At 36.6% G+C, this 7,008-nt stretch overlaps 1 long non-coding RNA gene across 1 annotated transcript in view; it reads right to left on the reverse strand.

Annotated features, from left to right (window-relative positions):
* Positions 1-559: 559 nt before the first annotated feature.
* LOC125183699 (uncharacterized) overlaps positions 560-7,008 on the reverse strand; it is a 26,521-nt gene continuing 20,072 nt past the window's right edge. The window contains exon 3 of the long non-coding RNA XR_007166137.2: positions 560-1,224. This is a non-coding gene — a long non-coding RNA (uncharacterized lncRNA). The remainder of the gene's footprint in view (positions 1,225-7,008) is intronic.

Raw genomic sequence — 7,008 nt, forward strand, 5'->3', positions numbered from 1 at the left:
AGAGCAAGGTTTACCAAGAAATTCATTCACAAATTATCCATTTATCTGACAATTGTATTGCTATGACTGTTGTTATCATTATTATTACTGTTACTAAGACATACTACTTAGTGAGGAAATCATTTATCACCAGGTTGGTCAATTCATTGATAATAATACAAAAAATGGGATTTAAAGTTAACATCCTAAAGTGATGGTTAAATACACACAACCTCTTATATCAAACAAACTCAAGCATATAGGGAAACTTGTGTTTCCTTACTGAACTAAATACAGATACTCTGTTTTTCCTACATGTGTATCTATGAAAATTAGACTTTTCCTTGGGGACAAAACAGTATAAGATCACCAGACAAAAGCTTGGCACTTTCTGAGATGTGGTCATTGTTTTGGGGACATAGTTTGAAATAGGTTGAAGAGGTTTCATTTCCAATAAGGGCTAAAGACTGAAAAAAAAAAAAAGAAAAAAGCACAACAGTTGACAGATCAAGACTGGCTTTCAAAGTTTCTTCTAGAAGACTTTCTTCCATATATTATTAATCTATTATAATTGGCCTATATAGAAAATTGCATTACATGTATAAGATAAAAAAAAAAGAATCAGAAATTTATGTTGCACTTTAATTCAGGATAGATATAACATAGCCTACTGAAGGAAGTTGAATGATTTCTTAAGCTTCCATTTTAGTTTAGAAGCTTAGGTTTGTCAAGGTTTTACATGTCTGGATTTCTGTCTGTCCCTTCTCAGAACTGCTCCTGTCTGAGATACTGACTGGGTAAACTCAAACACAGGGCTGCTAAACAGAAAGCTACGGTTACCACTCATCCTGTCAGACTTCATTAGTCTTGTTGTACATTTGTCTGGGAAAATACCTACCTATCTGTTTTGATTTACTGCTGAAAGATGAATAGTTTCATTTTAAGTCCATAATTATTTCATGACCTGTGTTCAGAAAAGATGCCAACTTTTTTTTCTTTTCTTTCTTTCTTTTGTTTTTTTAAGGACTCCTGTCTGACTTCTATGCAGACATTGGGATCGACTTCTTATATTAGACAGAGTAGACACAGATGGACTTCTTATATTAAGAAGCACTTAACACACACATTCTGATGCTGTTTAGAACATACATCACAAAGAATATCCGAAAGGGATGTCTCTCAGCAGCAGAGTTCTTGGTTTGACTTCTAGCCAACTAGTCAGCTGTCCTTGTCAACAGGGAACACCTGCACAAAGAAGATGGGTAGGTGGATATGAGGAAAGAAATATATGAAAAATGCCTCCAAAAGCTCTTTGGTTTGGTTGGTAAATAGACATTTAAATTTGTTTCATTTGGAACCTAAAGATCCTATGGTACTCTAAGCAATAAATAAATAAATAAATAAGTAGAAAAGTGTTCATCTGTGAGAATCTGTAGTTCAGTTGAACATGATAGCTTCAAATGTAATTCATGACATAGGAATCTTTGAGGTTTGATTCTGTTTGGGTTTTGTTGAATATATCATGTTGATATGCTCCAGTTGACCTTTGAAAGCTTTCAATCACAGCAGAAACTACCCCAAGGAATCTACATTAGTAAAAACAGCACTTTAATGTTGATTGATTCCAGACAGTGCAACAGCTCCTTCTATGAATGAGAAGTGAGGAAATCACTGGTAAACAGGGGTTTTAGAGAAGGAAGCAATAGTAGTTCAGTTAATCCAGGAAGTACAGGATCAGGAAAGGCAATCAGAATTCTATGATTTTTCCTACCTTCCAAATCCTGCCACAGTGGCACACAATTACGTTTCTGTGCTTTGACTTGTAGGCTGTGTGGTTCTCCTTGTCATAAAGGCAGTGTTTCTACAATGTTGCTGTGTCATCTGAAGGACTTGACAAAGTCAAGGTGGCATCTGAGAATACTGTTTCCTGAGCAGCTTGCACAGAGACCCCCATGCCAATCGCTAACACCTGCTGGATGTATTCCTCAGATTACCTCCTCAAGGATACTAAGGAACATCCTCTAGGTTGCTGGAGAGAAAAGAGGCAGTTCTTGGTGTTCACAGCCTTACATGGTTGTGCTAGATTTTATTTTATTTTTTCAACAGAGGGTATTGATGATATTGTGGGAAGAGATTAGAAGAGGATTGAGAAGCAGTAAATCTATCCTACTACCCATTGATCATATTTATGGTGCAGAATGAGTCTTTCAACTCAAGGGCAAGCAAGACTTGCCTAGGGGGAGCCACTTTGTTGACAAAGCAGCTGAAAAGTAATTTCAGAGCAAGGAGATGTCTTGTGCACCTGACTGTTTTTGCAGGTGTAAGGCCAGCCTTTGTTGCTCTGAAAAATATGATGGAGTAGCTGACCAAATGCTGTGGTACAAATAGTTCAGCTATGTTTTTAACACTGTCTGCATCATCTGATCTTGCATCTGACTGTGTTTGTATTACAGGAATATTTCAGCAATTGAATTCAGTGAGAGAAATGTTTTCCAGAGTACTCAAAATGTAGGTACAAAGTTCATTTTTAAATTTGGGTTGACAAATTTTTGTGGGGCTTTTAGTTCTAGGTTTTTAAGACAATGCAATAAAGACAGAGAATGGAGCATTTTGGGCAGGAAAACCACCTGTTTAAATCATATGAAACCCCTCAATGTGGTGAGTGTTGTGTATTTTTATAAAGCTTGTATTACTAAAGGTCTTTATATAAAAATAGATGTTGATATATAAAGCTTATTCAAAACCTAACAGTGTTTTACATAGTAAGTATTTTCAAGGAAAATATTTGGAAAATTCACAAATTAAGAAAAATAAAGAAACAAGTCAAAGATGCTGGTTTTAAATTAATGGTTTCATTTTTTTGTATTATCATCAGCAGGGTTCGGAGCCAGCCAAATTTTTCTGCAATGTGGTGTTTATGGTGGTTTTTGTTTACATTTTATTAGCTTTTTCTTCATGTCCCTTTATTGTGAGTTTCAATTAATCACTGTGTTCCCAAGGGGAGCTGAAAACTGTCTTGTTTTCTAGGGAACATTTTTTTCACCAATCGGTCCAGCCCAGTTCTTAGATCCATCTCCAGATTAGTTTTGCTGTTGTTCATTTTATGGGTACAAATAAGCAGCTTCTAAGCTGCTGGTATATTTTGTTGTTTTATAACTTTGTTTTCAGTTAAAAATCTACCTGCTGCAGTTCAAATTAGGATTGAATTATGCACTTCAATAACTAGGTTTAGAACAACCATCAACACATCTGGCCATCATATTTTTGAAAAGGAAAAGGCGTTTCTCCCATTCAAAAATCCAATATTAAGTCTTTACATCTGTGACTGAACACAGGACATACACTTCAGTCAGCTTCACCAGGAATTATATTTTTAGAAATACGATATATCTTTATGGAAGTAGAAGGATGGACTCCTTGTCTTAAATTGAAACCCAAGTTCTAAATCACGCCTAGAGATGTAGCTGATTAATACTTGTCACCTGAAGCTTCCTCACTCCAGTCTGAGGTACAATCTCATCATCCCTCTCCGGATCCTTTTTCCTACAAAACTGAGGCCATATTTAAGCTTAAGCTAACTTGCAGTTTAAGAGAACAGGTTGAAGATAGGAAGACAGTCAACCTAATGATCTTCTGGTGATGAAGGTAGAAGCTAGCCTGAATTAGCACGACACACTCTGTTTCTGTTCTGCCTAGTATTGTTGACTTACTCTGGTTCTCTTCGTTTGAGGGATATGACTGTGGTACAGTAATAGTAGCTGCCTCTTGCGGTGGAGATGAGCCTTCAGATAATGCCTTTCATGTTGCAAAAACATGGGGTCAGCTTTTAAAGGCATTTAAGCGTGCCAAGATTTGGATAGGCAGAAAGTTGATTTTAAAAATTCATAGGTACCTCATTTAGATATTTAGAAGCTTTCGAAAAGTCTACTTATGGTCTGCCTTCCCAAATACACCTTAAAAGTCAGGTCCTTAGGGCAGGACAGACCACTGTTTGCAAACAATTGGTTTCTCAAAGGTTAATTTTTTCCTCCTATTTGTAAGTTATCCAGAAATATGGCCTTTTTAAACAACAGCAAAAAAAGTAATAAAATTATTTAAAATAGGTTGGCAAGCAGTTTTGTGGACATTTTTGAGTTATGAATTGCCATTTGTCAGCTGTTTGTAGTAAATATTTAGTAGACCCTTTGATGTAGGGTTGGTGTTTGGCTTCCTAAATCACAAGTCCTGCATTATTTTCCTGGAATGGATGATGTAACTTTATAAATGACTTCTGTTTCTTTCCATAATGAATTTTCATCATAAAATACATTTTGTTTGTTTTGTTTAAAAGGATTTCAGTAAGTGGGGCTTAAATTAGCTGTTTGGGATCAGTTGTACAGACAGCTCTTTAGTTGTTCAAATGCTAGTAAAAACTCATTAGCAAAGGGATAGGGACAATGTGGTTTCAAGGCTTCTTCCCTTCTTTTGATAAATGCTTTATGTATTATGGTTTATGACTACCTTTATCAGCTCTGCACAAACATTAACTAATTAGTCTCCAGAGACTGCTGTGAAACAGTTAAGCCTAGTGTTCGTCATCCACTTTTACAGTGGGAAACACCTAGGTGAAGACACACAGAGGTCCTACAGTGGTGGAACTGCAGGGACAGGTTGAGTCTGTGGTAACTGGTACCATCCCTGCTCAGGTCTGGTTGTCTTGCTGTTGTGTGGTACATAAAGTGCAGCTGGTAGGTCTCTGGTAACATGCGAGCATGGTCATATAGAAATGTTCTGCTGAGAGTCTCTACATTTTATTCTCAGTGTGTTAACTTCCCATATTTTTGGAAACTGGTCAGAAGACAGTAATTCTCATCCTCAAAAGCTAAAGATGTTTTATTATTTTTAAAATAGTGTTTTAACAGATCAGAAAGCATAACCTCTTTTTACATCGCACGTAGAGAAGATAAATCATTGGATGCCTTAATTTATAAGTACCCATTATATTCCAGCTTCATTGCCAGTATCTATTTACACATTTCCCACAAAGAAATTAAAATAGAAGAACATATTGTTCCCCAGACTTGTTGATTGACTTACTGATTTATGGGCTTGGTTTCTGAGACTCAACCAGAGCCTTTCCCATTGCACCACACTAAGAATCATGAAAATAATGGAACAGAAATACCACATGGCCAAGCCATGCATGCTTTCTGTTTAAGCAACTTCAGGTTGACCTTGAAATTTTCAGCTTTTCAAACCTTGAAACCTCCAGAAAGCCACACAAGAAATAGTTGCTCTACACCAACAAAGACATAGAAGAAAAACGGTGTTACAAAGAACCATCCATTTATTTTTCTTTCAACACTAACAATTAAATTAACTTAAACACAGCAGAGAATTGATAAAACCTACAATGACACTGGATGTCTTCAATTTAAATTTCCTGGTAAAGCAATCCTCAGGTTCTACTCTGCTTTCAGATACACTGGAGTAAATGTAGAGTAGATGCTGTGCATAATCTATCTTGTTCACTCTGCATACAGCACAAACACCCTTCCTGGCTATGTCTCTTTTTTTTTTTCTTTTTTTTTTTTGTACTTCACAGTGCATACTTTTACTATATAGGTTTTCCTGCAGGTAATGCTTGTTTATTTTTAGCACAGCTAATGGTGTGCTTACTTACAACATAACTGTTCTGAATATGGGGAATGACTCACATTCATTAAAATGAATCTTGATACATTTGGCTACTCATATAAAACAGAGGTGCATAATGTGGGGGAATTAGAGGACACAGAATTCATTAATCCATGAGGTGGCAGTGATGCCAAGCAGAGACAGGAATAAATTTCTCATATGTGTCTTGGTGACAAAGTGATTGTTTTGGGAAAAAAGAAGAGAAGCCTTGAATTTGTGACCATTTAACTCTTGGTGGGGGATGTTCCAGAGGTTGAAAAGAAAAATGGATTGCGGAAATCAAAATGATAGAGAATCTTTAAAAGAACATTCATGTGACATCTTTGTATTTTTTGTTTCATTTTGAGTTTTGGTAATCCTTCAGACTGTTTTGATTCAGTAATTTATGTCTCTTGGAACAATTTAGCCTAGTAAATTATGTACTGGTGCACAGACCGAGAACAAAATCCATTATGTGAGTAGCAGCAAGAGGTGACATAAGCTTCATGCTACGTGGTGATTTTGATTGTGTGTGGGCTGGGTGTAAGTCAGCCCCTTCTGTTTAACATAATGGTGTGGCCAATACAAATAGTTGCTGATGTGGATTCTTGGGGAAGCAGAGTAAAGGACAGAGAGCGCAAGAACTCTATGTAACTTTTATCTAAGAAAAACAGCTCTCAGCCCAGCATTTCTTTTAGGACCAGCCACCCACTGACTTCAAAAGGAATTTGCAGTGAGTAAGGGAGAGGAAAGTGGTCCAGCATTTTGAAACCAGGATACTTCCCATAACGCCAGTCCTTCAAGGCTGTGTTAGTGTGGGAGAGGGTCATCTTCACCACACACTGGTGGTTGTATGACATCCATTCAAACAGAACATTTGCCTCAGTTAACTTGCATGCCAAACACATGGTATTTTACAAAGCCTGTGTAGCCCTCTCACATCCTCCAGTATCTATGACAATATGTTCAGTGTTGGTATATTTTAATATAGACAAAATAATACATAATCACCAATAATTTGCATCTAAGTAGCACATTTTATTCAGTGTCTGGTAAGCATATTACTGATTTGAATTGACTGGGTTTCCCAAGGTGTTTTTTTTCCTTTTTTTTTTTTTTTTTTTAAGAGACAAGTAAATGAAAGCTGACATTTTCAAACTTGGAAGGTTAAAGTTAGACCGAAGCCTCAAAAACAGTGTTCCCGTATTCAAAACATCTGAGTCCCTGCAGTTTTAAATACCTCCAATATTAAGCAAGTCATTCAGCAAGTCAATGATGCAGAAGGAAAAGTTGCGAGGAAAAAAAGCCCTCATGCTCAGATCCATGTCACTCACACATCCATCAGGCAATGCCATGTGTCAAAATGTTTATAAC

The sequence above is a fragment of the Anser cygnoides genome, chromosome 4 (assembly GCF_040182565.1).
Source record: "Anser cygnoides isolate HZ-2024a breed goose chromosome 4, Taihu_goose_T2T_genome, whole genome shotgun sequence".
In the NCBI taxonomy this organism is placed as follows: Eukaryota; Metazoa; Chordata; class Aves; order Anseriformes; family Anatidae; genus Anser; species Anser cygnoides.